Source organism: Fundulus heteroclitus, unplaced genomic scaffold, assembly GCF_011125445.2.
Source record: "Fundulus heteroclitus isolate FHET01 unplaced genomic scaffold, MU-UCD_Fhet_4.1 scaffold_52, whole genome shotgun sequence".
NCBI lineage: Eukaryota > Metazoa > Chordata > Actinopteri > Cyprinodontiformes > Fundulidae > Fundulus > Fundulus heteroclitus.
In genome coordinates this window covers 2,004,765-2,021,185 of record NW_023396945.1, presented here as the reverse complement: position 1 = coordinate 2,021,185, position 16,421 = coordinate 2,004,765, and positions in this window count along the sequence as shown.

Here is a 16,421-nt window from a genome sequence, read left to right as displayed (position 1 = left end):
GAAACTTGTACGTTAGTTTCCATCGTATTCTGATCTTAAAGCTTAATTATTTGGCGTTGGACCAAAAACATCCCTTTGTCATCATTGTATAAACTCATTATTTTAAACTGGAGCAGCAATAAAGCAGAGGTACTTAGAGGGTGATACATGCTCCTTTCTTTGCCTCCATCTACTGGTAACAGTCAAGAATCAGTGACTCAAAATAGTGAGGTCTTACTGACGTTTTCAATCCTGAATTCTGTTACATGTGAGATAAGAAATCAGTTTTTATTCGGTTTTTCTTTTCTACAAACAGCCTTTTTAGGGCTGAATGAGTCAAAGACAATTATCCACACACTGCTTTTTGGATTTTAGTATCTACCATAGAGAGATGGGCAGTCGTTCCCAAACAGATCATCACACAAATGGGTTCGTGACGACAGCGGTCAAGCCCGACTTTCATTTAAGGATGCCAGAACGTAACCACACATCAACCACCGATATATTCCTTAATATATTTAATGCTTGGTTGTGAGTGATTCATTTGAACAGCCTGCGGTGCCAGCTCTGCATACGTTTGGGACCCATTATTCTGTTCAAGTGAAATGAAGATAAAGGAAAGGACAAATTTATTGCCCTTGTGTCCCACCGATTGAACAAGAGGAATTGCACTGTCCGCATTCACAATCTGCTGTTTTCTGGGAGCTTTATGGGTGCAGCACGTCTGCCAATGCGTGTTTCCTTACAAAAATGCGGGAGATTCCAGTAAGCGGTGGCAGACAGCTCTCGTGGCCTTAACGGGAAATCTGTCTTTGGGGGTACAAGATTATAACCTCGGCAAACCGCTGGTCAATGGAAAAGTTTGAATCCACTCGAAGGCTAAACACTCCCGGGTGCAATGCAGGCTCCGGGAGATACGGAGGTGGCCGATTTGACCAAAAACAAATAAATCCTGTGAACAATAAAATAAATACTCAGAAGCGCGGCATACGAGAGGGCGGAAGAACATATTGGTCTGTTTTCTTTTAGTCGTCTGTGAATGTGTCACGGCAGGACAGAGTGTGGGTCTTAAATCAGACCACAGTAAAAGACAGTTAAGCAAAATACTTTTACTTAGCTGATAAAAAGACATTATGCAGGTTATTATATATATGAGCTATTAATTTGTTTGAATTTCAAAAATAATACTTCATAAATCCAGTATTCAATGATGGTTACATTCTAACAGCATCAGCTACTTTGTTTTGGTAAGAAATCCTACTAAAGATTGGGATTTTAATTTAGCTGAAGAAGTTGGTTCAGGCAATCTGTTTTTTTTCCTCATTCATTAGGGTTAGCACAAAAATGTGCTCGCAAGCTGAGGTGAGCAGTAGTGATGCATGTAGAAGCCTACATCTTAGCTTAGCTTTTTTTTTTTTTTTTTGAAGAACATACTTGCTGGAATAGATTTAGAGAGTTTGTATTTATCATTCCCTAGTTTAACAGCTGCACTAAGCTAAAGTCAAACTTACTAGCAAGCCAAGCTGCTTAAGAGTCTTTCCCAATGAACAGCACATGTAAGCTGATGTTGTGAGGAACATGTCTTATGTCCCACAGAGTCATCCCTAGCCCTTTAGTGCATTATGCAAAAATAATAATGAGCTCCACACATCCATCTGGGATTGCTCAATTGTATTTCAGAAGGAGGGGCCTCTTGTTTCTCTTGTTCAAGCAGTGGGACACAAGGGCAATAAATTCGTCCTTCCTTTATCTTCATGTAACTTGAACAGAAGGAGGGGCCTTATCAATAATCCTTGCATATGGTTGGATAAACCACTTGTCAATCATCTTTACTGACATGCTACAAGCTCTTGCCAGATCCGTTTGGGAGATGGATGAAAAAACATCGTTTCCACTAACAAAAGCCTTAAAAGACGTTTTATGGAGTTCTTTTAAAGAATTAATATTCCGTAGATTGGACAACACTGATGAAATCGCAGCATCATTGTTACCGCTTGCTTCCTCGCTGCGAGCCGCCATTGCGGTCTGAATACAAACAGTCGCTTCTCTGATACGTCACATCTACGAAACATCCCGCCCGGCGATCCTGATTGTCTTGTCCATTTTATTTTATGTGTTACTGAAATCCCCCCCCAATGGCAGCAATTCCAGATGGATGTGTGGAGCAGTGTGGAGCTTTGTGGAATGACCATCTGGCGAGAGTCAGGTTATTGTTTTACAGCACAAGTAGGTAAATACAGCTCCATGTTAGATGCAACGAAATCCCCAAAAATAAAAACAGTATTAATAAAAAATTGGCATAATTCAATGTCAACCCAACTTCATTTTATTTCACAGTTAGATATCAAAAAACATAGAATCAGAATAAACTTTATTTGACAAATTTGTTGTGTACAAACGGGGAATTTTGATTCGATTTCCAACACTGGTATCGTGTAAACACCAGGCAGCCATGTAACAGCATGATATAACAATCAATAACATACAAAATACAACACAATTAAAGGTAGAGTCTGCAAATTTTCTCGAAGTTTCGCCAAGTCCCTTTTTGAATAACTGCACATGCGCAAGACCGTCTTATCTGCTCTTCTGCTCCATCTATCCACTTCTGCTCCTCGTGTGAAAATTTTTCCCAAACCCTTCATCTTCTTCGTCTCTTAAACGTGTACTCGGTTTGTTTCTTACCACTCTCAGCCATGTTCAATGTATACAGTAAGAGCAGCGGCGCTACAATGAATGGCTAACACCGAAGCTAACCGGATACATAAAACACCAGAGGTGCAGATGTGCAGCCTGCAAGCGGAAACTAACGAGGAATGAGGATGCACACTGGCATTACGTGAGCACGTCTCAATGATTGGCATGTGGGACAACCAATAGATAATACGAAATAAGAGACAGAGGGGGATGAGGGCAGGACATTCCCTTTCATTCAGACCGAACGTAGGGAGTTTTTACAGGCCTGCAGCTCTCAGAGATATCTAATTTTTTAACTTCCTTTTTCTGAATACATAATGTATTGACTACTGTCAGTGTGGAAAGACCCAGTGTAACAAAAAGTGTTTCTGAACAGGATTACCAACTATAGCTTTAAAACACATGCAGAATTTACACTAAATGACCACCAATCTAAAAATGTATTACAATGAATAAAATATAACAGAACCCAGTGTAGAAATATAACAAGCATAAATTTCGCTGCAGAAACATGGGCGAAACTAAACCAGTGTCAGCCCTGCCCACCCACCGCCCCCCAGTGTGAACAGTGTTCTGGGATACAAAAATAGCTTTGGACAGGTTGGACTTTTAGAAAATATTCATAGAAAAACTTATAAACGGTAACTGACTATAGCTCTTTCAGTGCACCAACTGTAAACCAGTTTGTCCATCCGATTGGTCTGTCCCCAAATATCTACCGCTAAGGTCGGCTTTTGGGGAACAACTGTAGGTATACGACAACAGTTATCTGTGGATGGAAAATCTTGGCTAGGGTAGGGATATCCACTTGGCCCATCTGCCAACGTTTAGGGTTGGGCGGGGTTGACGCTGGTTCAGCTCTGACAATAGTTCTGTAGCGAGTGCCCTCTCAAAAACCAGGAAACTGCTCAATAAAAAGCAAATACAATCGTACACATAATGTCCTACATTGAACACTGGGCCCTTTAATATGTGGGGATTATTTTAGATTTGATCTTCTGTTCTTACCGTATCAATTTAAAACACATAGCCAGTTAGAAGGATCTAACGGTGCAGCTTTTACCTCAGGAATAGGACAAGTTATCCCAGGAGTCTGATGTAGACGTCTACAAGTGGGCTAGGTTTGAAGATGCAGGTCTTAGATAATTAAGAAGCTTGTCTGAAAAGAGATAAATAGGTACATATATTACTAATATTAAGCCACATTAAAAAGGTGACCTATAATGAAAAATTCTCTTTTTGCACGTTTTTGTACTTCCATTTGGGACTCTAGTCCTTCTAGAAACAGTCCAGATGATAACAAAAACATCCAGCTGATTTTTGGCAATAAGTAAATATTTTGTTGGTGTCTGGAAAATTAGTCGTTTCAAAAACCTCCTGTTTATTACGTCACATGGTTTCTTTGGCAGACAGTGGATGGTCTTCTATGCAGAAGGACGTAAAGTTCAGGCTATTTCTACACTTGAATACTTCCTAACTTCCCCAGAGGTGCGAGTCACACTAGCTGTGTTTCCATTGACCATCAAACAGCACAATTTGTAAAAAATAAAAATGGAATGCAAACACGACAATTTTGAAAAACTAAATGAATCCACGTTTTTTGATAAAAAGTTTTTGCACTATGATGAGGTGTTTTTTTTTTTTTTGCTGTATAGAAATTGGTGTCATTTGCAAAACTGCAATGGAGACAGTTTTTTATTTTTTTTAGCATCACACGAGTCATGTGATCAACAACCGGATGTTACTACTGGTGAAAAAGACGAAGAAGATGACAGGAAGTGTTGAATCCATAGCGCTTCTGTAAGATCACCAACTACAATTTTCCAAAAACGCTTCATATGTAGCCACTCCAAAGTAAGAAGGGCTTGTCGCTCCAATGCCTCAAGGTCTCCTCTGATGGTAGATGGTGCACACTAGAGCTGTGGCTGAAATATGAATATCTCATGTGTTTACATATGGAGCTTAAGCGAAAATTCAGACTGAAGAAACTCTATTGCCTACCTCCATCAATCAGAGACTCATCCGCCTCCGACGCAAGCCAATCAGCTTTGAACTGCTCCTCCTCGAAGCCAATCAGCATCCTGGGTTCATCTTAAAAGAACTCCACATCCTCGTGTCGGCCTTCTCCTTAGCGAGCAAGCGGTGGCTGCGCGTGTCTGGTTTGGACTCTGTCGACCGGTTTCAACCCACCTCCATCCCCTTCTCCACCATCGTAGTCAAGCTCCGCCTGGCTTTCCTACGGTCCTCCTTCAACCTCGTCCCTATCAGAGTGTAATTCCTCCTGGACTCTCATGGAATTCCCTGTCACTCCGTAAAACGGTCCGGCAGAAGACCGCCATGCTGAGCCTGGTTCTGCCAGAGGTTTCTTCCCAAAGGGGAGTTTTTCCTCTCCACAGTCGCTTCATGCTTGCTCATCATGGACAGTTCAGGCAAACCTGTGTTTATCAAGTTGGACATCTAGCTCAAACAGATCATCATATGGACTGAACAAACTTTATTTATCTCCACTCCACCACCAGTTTCAGACCTGGGGGGAAATATCCCTATTCTCATATGCCTGCTTATGCATATTGAAGTATAATTCAGCGTGAATTTTTTCCTGCCGAGGTCTGGGCGCCAAACTCATAAGATATTGTATCAATAAAATTCTTCTAATTGCCTTTTCTTTCTGTGTGAGTTTTTCAGATTTAACTGTCGCCGTTATGAGTTATGGCATCAACAAATGTATTTGCGGGTGATTTTAATGCCAATTATTTTAATATTTTTATTTCTGCATTTATTTTTTAATGGAAACACCGCAATTTGTGATTTTTCAACATTAGCAGAAGATCAACAAAGTTTTGCTCACATTTGTAATAGAAATGCAGCTATAGATGACAAAACACTTATTGCTGTAATTTATTTGATTACCAATGTTTACTTTGTTATCTTCCAAAGTAAACTAGCTTTAGCTGTAATGCATGGGAATTTATGAACCCGATATTCTAGCCGGACACAGAAATTTGTGTTTTAAATTGTTCACCTTGAAATAAAAGAAAGTGGCAGGAGTGACAGGCAGGCAGGAATGGCGGGAGACCGCAAAGTCGGGCTTGATCAGATGTAGATGGCAGGGACTGACTTGGCCAGATAATGCAGGTAGAGACAGACTTGACCAGGTGATGCAGGCAAAGAAAGACTTGATTGGGTGATGCAGGCACAGACTAACTTGACCAGAAACACCCAATGTGTTCCCAGCATGGGCAGAGGGAGACACAGGAACCTCCAGGAATAACCTGAACCAGGCGGTGCAAACAATCAATAGAAAAGCCGACTAGCGTGGGCAGGGCAAGAACAGGTCCACAGGATAAGGGGGTGCACTAGGGCATTGTCCCCTTTTTTTAATGGCATATAGGGGTGGCATGAGCAGTTAAAAAAATAAAGTAAAAATAATCTGTGCCCCGAAAGCACTTTTCCATTATCTATCATATCACTGTGTGAAGAACTGGAGATTGTCCATCATGTAAACGCTAGCTCAGAATATGCCTGCAATAGCGTGTAATGATATGTATTTGACATTTAGCACCGTTTGTGGAAAATATATTCAAATCAATGTGCAACAGTTTTTCTTCCCTTTTAAAAATACTTCTAGTAGAGTTACGGACTTGCTTCAAACACACTGGCAAAAACACATGCAGGCAGCGGGATGACAAGAGACGTTCTGGCAACGGCTGTTTGAGTGAAGCAGGTATATGTGGGCAGAGTGACAGGTGAGCTAAGTTGAGTCTGATTTGCTGCAGCAGCAGGTGGAACTAATTATGTTGAGTGAGTGAACGGTTACTGAGAAGGGTGGAGCATGGAGTGGAGAATGATCAGCCAAACAGTCCAAAAACATAAACAAAGCCCCATATCCTGACATCAACTAAAAGTCCACTTGCCGCATGTAACGCAGCCTTTTCTTCTCTGAGCAGTGAGAGCTTTGGCCTTTTTGACATTATGTTAACTTTAATTCTCTGTAAAAAGACTGTGGAGTGATGCCCATTGCCGGCTGGTTGCTATGTGCATGGCCTCAGTAGCGTCCCTGTCTGTTGGGCTGGCCGCCGCGGGGCACTTGGTAAACTGAGCTACACACTCTGCTTTCTGGCCAGTAGAGTAAAGAGTACCTTTGCTTTGTTAAGCTGTAGTGGGTTTTGGTAATATATATAGAATATATTTAGAAAGTTCCCTGTTGGACATATGACAAAAGCGCCCACTGTAGTTAGAATTGTGACTGGGAAAGTTGGGGTCAATGAGGCGTCCCAAGGTCAGTATACAATATGTATAGAAAACATATTAAAAATGAATGGTAAATTACTTTACAAGCACTTCTGATGGTATGTATCACTCTAAATACCAGATGCAGGTCATAGAACTGTAACATGTCTCTTTGTAAACTTGATGTTTGAATGCATAAAGCTTGTTGCAGAAGCCGAAAAGGAAGAAAAAGAAGAAGGAGAGGAATCAGGATCCCTCATTGTCCCACAGTGGGGAAATTCAGGTGTACAAGCACTGAATACACAAATTTACAACCTATGAAAAAAAAAAATACTGTACAGTTATTAAAACTAGCATGCTCAAGAAATTAAAGAAGTTTGCAACTGAGTAGAGTGATTGTAAGAACTATGCAAAACATGAATGTATATTTATGCATGAAAAACACCAAAAGACTATTTACAGGAATAAAAAAGACTATGCAAAAAACAACAGAGATGACAAAGACATAATGGGTTTGTTGGGAGCAGTGATGGTTGCAAAGTCTAACAACTGCTGGCAGGACCGATCTGCGATAACACTCCTTTCTTGTGCATGTAGGATGCAGAAGTCTGTCACTGAAGGAGCTCTCCAGCTCTGCAACAGCTTCGTGCATGGGCTGAGAGACATTGTCCGACAGTGATGCTATGTTTTTGCCAGAGTCCTTCTGTCTCCTACCACCTGGATTAGATTGAGGGGCATCCTAGAACAAAGCTGGCCTTCCTGATGACCTTATCAAAGTAGTTTTCCTCTGCTGCAGATAAGTTGCTGCTCCAACAAACTACATATAGAAGATGGCTGATGCCACTACAGACTCAAAAAAAGGTGTTCAGGAGCATCGCCTGCAATCCAAAACACCCCAGTCTCCTCAGCAGTTGGAGCCTGCTCTGACCCTTCCTGTAAAGGGCATAGTGTGGTGACTCTAGTCAATGTGTTGTTAATAGTAATTACCAACTAAACAAATCCTGCTGGTTTTCAGACTTCCAGTTAGAATGTGCTCAGTTAGGGTGTGACATAATCCCCGAAGTAGGGACATCTGAGAAAAATCAAATGTACCACAACCAGGGGCGTAATCATAGATCAAGCACCCAAAACAAGACATGTTGGGCTCATCAAAGGAAGATAGGACAAGACAACATTTTTACCATGCTTTTGGTAAAATTATAAACTACCTCTTTTGTTTACATAAATATAGTAAAAGTTCACCAAATCATAAATTCTGTGATCTGTAGCACCAAGGCACATTTTTGCTTAATCATTCGTATCTATTTGAGACCATTTCTTTTTTGTGGCAAGTACCCAAAATCCAGCCACACAAACATTTGTTAAGGCTTCTTCAATGCTGTTCAACCAGAATGTTGTCAGCATGCCTGGCAGGCAGTTTTTTTGAAAGTCTTCTGTTCGCAAAACGGAACAAAGAAGGAACTACTTCCCTTCTTTCTTGTCTCTAACATAGATGCAATGGTGTGCCAAGCCGTAAATAATTAACTATATATCAGAGGCTCAAAATAATAGGTTAGACTTAAATCACCAGGGACGTCACATCATGCCAACAACTGGAGTAAGACCTTAACAAAAAATACTTTGGTGTTTTTAATATCACAAGATCTTGCGTTGGTTCATTTTATCACTGTGTTAAAACTCCCAAGAATTGAAGCAACTAACATGCAATTAAAACTGAATTACGCGGGAATGTTCCACATGAATGATTTCAGTTTTACCTTTTTAGTGCCAATCCTAACTTAGAACAGCATCTTTTCAGCATGGCACATGGTGCCTGTTGTTTCTGTGCTTGGTGTAATTGCTAAAACAAAGTCCGAAAACAGCAAAGGGCACAATAAAACGTGGTCGCACCGCATTCTAATAAAACCAGACGGGATGCCTTTCATGTGTTTCAAACTTTAGTTTATGATGAGTTTTATGTTATGACTGTAAATGTCTCTATGATGCTGTTGGGCGCTGAGGTAATGGCCCTAACTTCAGTGGCAAGGATGACTTCTCTTCTAAGCCGAAACCGGGTTCAATTTAAGGATCTCAGGAGCTTATGAAAAAGACACACTGAGATGAGGAGGAAAGGGGAAGCAAAGGATGAAGCCTCAGAATAGCAATACTCCAGTGGAACCTTAAAGTGCCCATTGCGCCCTCCTGCTGTCAAACAACCCTGAATCCTCTCTTGCGGCAAACTCCAGTCAAGCTGAGCCCGCCGACAAGCTTTGGCAACCCTGACTGTCACTCTTTCTGCGTCTGCGGAAACGTCTTCTTCCCCTGCAAGCCGAGGGGAAACTTGAGGGCAGACGCACAGACCGAACAGACAGACAAACCGCAGGCAGCCTGTGCTCTCGGGTTGAAATAGCAGTCACATTTCACAGGAAGTCATTGCTCACTGTGATGCTTCACCGCTCAGACACAACAAAGTGGGCTTCTCCAGACACAAACACACAGGAAGAAAAGTGTGGGGGTTAAGTGGAGGCCAGGAGCAATATAAGAGATGAAATAAAGGATGCGTCGAACGCAAGTTACACAAGATGAATAACAAATGCATGAGATGAAACTGGAGTAAGCTATTTTCAAACGAAAACCCAAGCTTTGAATAAATCTTTGCACATTGCAAATGTGTTCATACCTGTATGTCACAACTAGAAACGTCAGTCTATGTGTCCTGATGCATCTCAATACTCCAGGTTGAAAAATATATTGGATAGGTCCTCTGGACGGGGTTTTCATTGTTATAAGCAGTGCCCTCGCATAGTGGATCAACAAGTTCAAGTGTGACAATCAAAACTGGTTGTTCACATGGAAAAGAGGACAATCAGGCTACCGACCGACCACAAGTGCTGTGATGGCCAGTTATTGCTCCCAGAGGGCTGAGTCATGCTCACCATGCCAGCATTGTAAGAGGGGGGACAATTGGACCTGGAGACCACCACCCCTGTTTAACAACAGGGGGTTTCTCTTCACAAAAAGGGCCTCCTTTACTCCTCTTTCAGACCAAAGTTCCTCCCTATCCAGGATGCAAACATCTTCATCCCTGAGAGAGTGACCGCTAGCCTGCAGATGAGTGTAAACTGCAGAGTCTTGGCCTGATGACGTTGCTCCTCTGTGCTGGGCCATCCTTTTGGCTAGTGGCTGCTTTGTTTCCCCGATGTGGAACTGATCACAGTCCTCCTGGCGTACACAGCATTGCTCTGTTTGTGCCCGAGGGACCGGATCTTTGGGGTGAACCAGTCTTTGCTCTAATGTGTTTTGGGGTTTGAAAGCCACTGGGATGTCATGTTTAGAAAATAAATTTCTCAGCTTCTCTGAAATTCCCGCAACATATGGGACGACTACTGATATGGGTTTGGGGTCCTCCTTTACACCTCATGGCTGGCCGGAGGCCGGTTTGGATTTCTTGCCTGCTTTGAGGAAAGCCCAACTGGGATAAGCACATTGCTACAGGGCCTGTCTTGTATGTGATTTCTCCCTCTCCTTGGCTTCTGCGTTTGTACGGACATTGTCTGATCTGTGATACAGAGTCCTGATGACTCCTAACCTTTGATCCAATGGGTGATGGGAGTCAAACTTCAACAACTGGTCTGTGTGGGTGGGTTTATGGTACGTGTCAGTTTCTAACTGTTCTCCATCCAAGACTGATACGACACTGTGCAGGAAAGCCAACCTGGTATTTTTTTTAACATCCTCTCATCTGAAATGTATATATTTGATGTGATCAGTGAAATTTTGGACTTCCCGAGATTTAATTTTAACCCAGGTGTCTTCAACATACCTGAACCAATGGCTTGCTAGCCAAAATCTCTGTTTTCTACCTCCATGTACATGTTTGGAACATTGGGAGAAACTGGGGTCCAACAGCACACCCATGTTCCTGCCTATATAATTGCCCCCCCCCCCATATGACTGCGGGCACAGTTTCAGGAAATGGCACAGTTGTTCTGTGGAAAGATCGGTGTTCTGTATGTGGTGTTCTGAGCTGCAAACTAAAGGACTGAGTACAGACACCAGATATTTGGAAACATTGTGAGTGACAGACTTAATCATGCTAACAATGGGTCTTACTGGTACATCTTTTTTGTGAATTTTGGGTAAACCATATTGACTAGGAGTGGCCTCACCTGGGTACAGTCTGTGGTACAGAATATGGTCAATAGCCTTGTCCTGCTCCAAATTCTTTTAGGCACTTTATCAACTTCTACTTATAACCACTTCCTGGACCTCTTTTTAGCAGCTCATTTGTGGTTAAGTCACTAAGGAGTGTCATAATTTTCTCATGATAGTCTTTCTGGTTCAAAAGATACAGAGTAATTTTGAACCAGGCTATCCAGACTACCATAAGAAAGTCCAGAGGACCTATGCAATTTCTTTTCCTTTTTACTTCAATCGATGTAATGACTTTTTTGCGAGGGACCAACACAAAGTAGTGCATAGATGTGAATTATATGTTATTTCTTGTTTTGTTTTTTTTAATAAACAGAAATCGTGAAAAGTGTTGGATTTATTAGTATCCTGCCCCCGTGAATCAACACAGTAGAACCAGTTTCTGTTGCAGTTACAGTTGCAGGTCTTTTGAAGTTTTTCTCTACTAGAAACTAATACTGAAAACTGCAAAACACAATATTAATAACCCAACAGCTCATAATTAAAGAACTGGTGCCCTATACAACAGTGTTTAGCTTTGTCAGTTATCAGTGCCTATCAGAAAACTGCCTCAACCAAGTCACACCAATGAAATCCCAATGCTGAGTTACAGCTTCCATCTTGATGAAAGAAGGATTTTATTAATCTGGAAAAAAAAATGTTTTAAACACATCTATGATGTTTGTTACTCTACTGCTTAATAAACCTCTCAGAAAAAAAACTTTTAAATCCATGCGTCAAGTCCTGAGCTGAGCTTCATCTTTCACATACTGTACAGTAGGCATAGAAAAATATATTTTTCTCTCCTGTAAATTAAACAGTTTGTTTTAACCACACATTTAAATATTTGCTTAAATACAATGCTCCAGATTTCTTGCTGGAGCATTTTGAACCAATGCTCCAGCAAGAAATATTCTTTTCATTTATTTATCTTTAAGCTTGTAGGTAGCAACAAGGAAAATGTAATGCTCCTGCTTCTGCAAAGCCTGCATTGGTTCACTATCTGACAAGCTAGCCAATCCATTGTTGAACATAAAATCATGTTACTGTTTAGCAAGGAGAAGACAGCCGCAGTTAGCATTAAAGTCTTGCCAACATGGTTAGTGGATTGACATTTAGAGCATACAAGAAAGAGAAGCAAGAACAGCTGGATTTAGATGGAGAACAAAATACACACAACCTGTAGAACTTTTTTTAGGCGTATCAGACTGGGCTCAATCCAAATGCATGCCACACTGTTTTTAGTAGAAAAAAATAAGTCAAAAACATGTGTGATTTTCCTTTCTCTCCACTATGGCCTACTACTTGGTGTACCAATAAGATAAATTCAAGTTTGTAAACAGACAAGATGTGAAAAGGTAGAAGGGTGTGAATACTTTTGAAGGGCACCGTACCGTCAATTCATTTTTCATGGTGGGACAGTCCTGTAAGTCACTTTTGGAAGAATGATGGTGCTGTTTCTGAAGCATTTTCCTTCCCTGACTATCGAGTGTCGGAGACCTCCAAGAGGCTCCCGGACCTATTTAAAATGTCCGATTACTGTTGTGGGGCAAAGCAGCCAAACAAGCGGTGTGCAGGGCTGTGTAATGGATCCATCCAAACATTCCTTTGTGTATGCGAGGCCCCTACAAGGTTCAATGTGCAGCTGACACAACAAAGAGAACCTGTGTTTGACGAGCAGGCTGATGCCCAGGCCAGCTCTGAGAACGACAGAGAGGGCCGGGACAGTCTGAATCCACCTGAGGTTTGGCTGCGAAGAGCCACAACAAAGATAAAAACACGGAATACAATTATCTACAACTAACAACCGCCTCTTAATGTTTTTTTTTTGTTTGTTTTGACTGTGTTTCACTTTAGAGAGAGAAAAGCAGACATGTCCGACATGTCTGCTTTTCCAAAATTCAACTCCACTGAATAACGTTGACCCTGCAGAGATTTCATGAAAATATTCTTTCATTAATAGTGGAGTTTGAAGTCTTAGCAGTGTTCTCAAACTCAAGTCCTTGAGGGCCGGTATCCTGCACATTTTAGATGCTTCTGCTTCAGCACACCTGTCTCCAGTACGAGCTCTTTAGCAGAGCTCTGAAGAGCTGGTGAGGTAGTTTAGCCATTTGATTCAGGTGTTCAGGGCAAGGGACAAATACAAGATTAAGTTTACACTGCAGGTAAATGTGACTCTGATCTGATCTTTTTGCCCATATGTGACCCATATCCCTCATTTTCATGACAGTGTGAACGGCCCAATTCCGATCTTTTCAACCCCCACCCCCCCCAAAAAAAAAGATCAGATTTGTGCCACTTCCATATGTGCTATTTTGGTTATGTATTGGATTTTTTTCAAAGCTTCCGCAGTCTAAATGGTGACGTTGCATTCTATCCAATTTTACAACAAATCTCTCTCTTCCTGTGGTAATTTTACCGAACCTTCAACAGGAAAAGTTTACTCAAATTAATTGTGAGACAGAGATACAAAAAAGGGAGTTGTCTTTTTATACGGTTGAGGTAAATATCTGATTTCAGCAGTATGTATGAACTGGAAACAGTCTTGTTTAGTTTCACCATGGGCTGGTAGGGTGCTGTGTGAGAAAAAAAAAATCAACAATTTTAAATCTAACAGAAATTTGCAGCTGTCCACATTTATTCCTGGGAAAGAATTTATGGTCAAACAATGCAAATGTTGAACTATTTGCTCAAAACGACAAGAAGAATGTATGGTGGAGTAAAGGTGAGGCTTTCAGATGTAAAACACTGTACTGTCAGTGTACTGTATTAATATGGTGACTGTTTCAACGTGTCTGACAATTGTGCCTGGAGCAAAGTGGATGTACAAGTTAAGAAGGCAGAGGACTCTAACTTCTGAAACTCCATCTCAGATCAGCAACTTGTAGATAGTTCAATCGCTCTGGGTTGTTCCTGAACATCCTTCATCTGACGCTGATAATTGAAACATGGAAATAATGTGGAGTTTCTACCCAATCCTTACCTTTAAACACCAACGCAATTGTAAGTTGTCTAATCATTTCACACTTAAAAAAGTTCAAGTAAGTAAGTTCTAAATGTATATGCCAGTTGTTCCTGTGATGAGCGTATGTAAACTTCTGACTTAAACTATTTATGTACTGAGGAAACGTGCACTAAAAAAGGTTGAGTGGACAACAATTTTTCCACACTTTTTGAAGACATTTATTAGCTGCTGTGCTCATCCTGAATGATTCATGTGGGTTTATCTGATAAATAATGAACCTCTGGAAAAAAATAATGGCAAGCCTGCGCTGTTTTAGACTAATCTGACTTTAATGGCATTTCAGAATGTAAGTCATTTATGATGTAATTCAAGACAATAATAAAGAATGTGGGTTTAAAGCATCTTTTTTTTTCGTGCCGTCACTGAAGTATGGACCTCATTGTTTTTCCAAATTCTTACTAACCACTCCTCAACAGAGCCAAAATGAAGTCTTAAAGTGTACCAGCTTCTTCTCGGCTGCCCGACTGGCTTCGTGACTGCCATTGTTAGGGAAATTAAACAGTGCACTATCTCGGTGACCCTGATTGGTATGTCAAAAACTTTAACGAGTGACGAAAGAGAAACCGATCAGGTGCATCTCTGAAATCCTAGGTGATTTCTCAATGAACTTGGCCCTTGTTTTTCGCAAGTGCAACCCGAGGCCAAGCCTTTCCCAGTTCACAAAAGCAAACCTCAGTTCGTGCTCGAATGGCGAGGGGACGGAAACGCGGCGGTGTTTGAGTTAGATGCAGTGCAAACACAGACAGCGCACGGCTCATTGTGTGAGACAGAGAGGAGAACCAACGGCCTCCTCACACTGCAAACACTCCCAGCTGTTTGGTGCTACGAGGTGTGTGCATGCGTGTGTGTGCCTGTATGTGTGTGTCTGTGTGTGCACTCTTGTCCCTGCACTTGTGCTCGTCCAAAGCTGCGGTCAGATACAAATATAGCGCCACACCTTGAGTCAATGCCACTCTGTTTAGCTTTCACAGGTATGTAAATCTCGGTGCCAAAGCATGCATTTGATGTACCCGCCGAGTTTACCCAAAAGGAGAGGAAAGTTAATACCTAATGCAGTTCTGCAAGGCTAACCTCAGCATTGAGGCAAAGCATGATCGAAATCTCCTCTGATACAAAACACTAATGCACATTCGAAACCAAGTTGAGAGATGGATGTCTTGAAGCATTTTAGGCTGTGGTGATGCACTTTTATTCTAATCCTGCCTTGTACTTTTATATATATATATATATATATATATATATATATATATATATATATATATATATATATATATATATATATATAAGCATATGTATACACTTAATAATTCATTGTTTATTAAAAAAAATTATAAAACAATTACAGTTAAAAGAGACTAAGCTTTTACTGATTTAGGTTAGTCAGGATTACAAAAGGTTTTAGTATTTGCTTAATGTTAGAAATTTAAAGAGGGACTATTTAAAATTAAGTTCTTCAAATCCAGAAGTTTGCACACATTTCCTCGGTAATTGATAGAATTACCATCAAGATATTTCCTTTTATAGTACCACATAGGGGACATTATATATATGTGTCTAACCCATCACTTAGGGAGCGGTTGGCTACCTACATTGAATGGCACCTGGGGAGAAATCTGGGGCTAAGGGTCTTGCTCAGGGACCCATGGTAGCACTCTGTGGGAATCGAATCGCTGCTGCTCTATCCACTAGGCTACCACTCCCCCAAACTGTATGAATTGGGAGACACCTTTTGGGCATCGATTAAGAACCTTTATACAATAGTTTGGTGGCATTTTGACCCATTCCTCCAGATAGAACCGAGTCAAGCTTGTGGGCCACCTTTGCAGCTCTGCCGACAAATTTTCAATGAGACTGAAATCAAAGCCTTGTGATGGCCTTTTGAAAACATTCACTTTGCTTTATTTAAGCCACTATGTAACTCATTTGGTGGCATGCTTCAGGTAATTTTCTGTGTGAAAGGCCCATAACTTTTAGCTGATGTTTTGAGATGTGATTCTTTTATCAAAAGATTCATTGATTGATTGATTGATTGATCAATGGCTTACAGAGAATTATCTGAGCTTTCCCAAATTGTTTAAAGGCAAAGAGCTTTTAAGCCTCTTTTACAAAACCATTTTGTCATAAACCCATAAAGCTGAGCCTGTTGTCATAAGGTTCATAAATCAAAAGTGGAGACACCGATACAACACAGCTGTCAGATTTCAGAAATGTATCCAGAAGTGCGAGATGACAGAAGTTGTGGTGTAACATCAGCTTCGGCAGTTTTCACAAAACCTGTGTTGGAAGTATTCCCATTCCGTTCTTATACAATAAGAGTAGA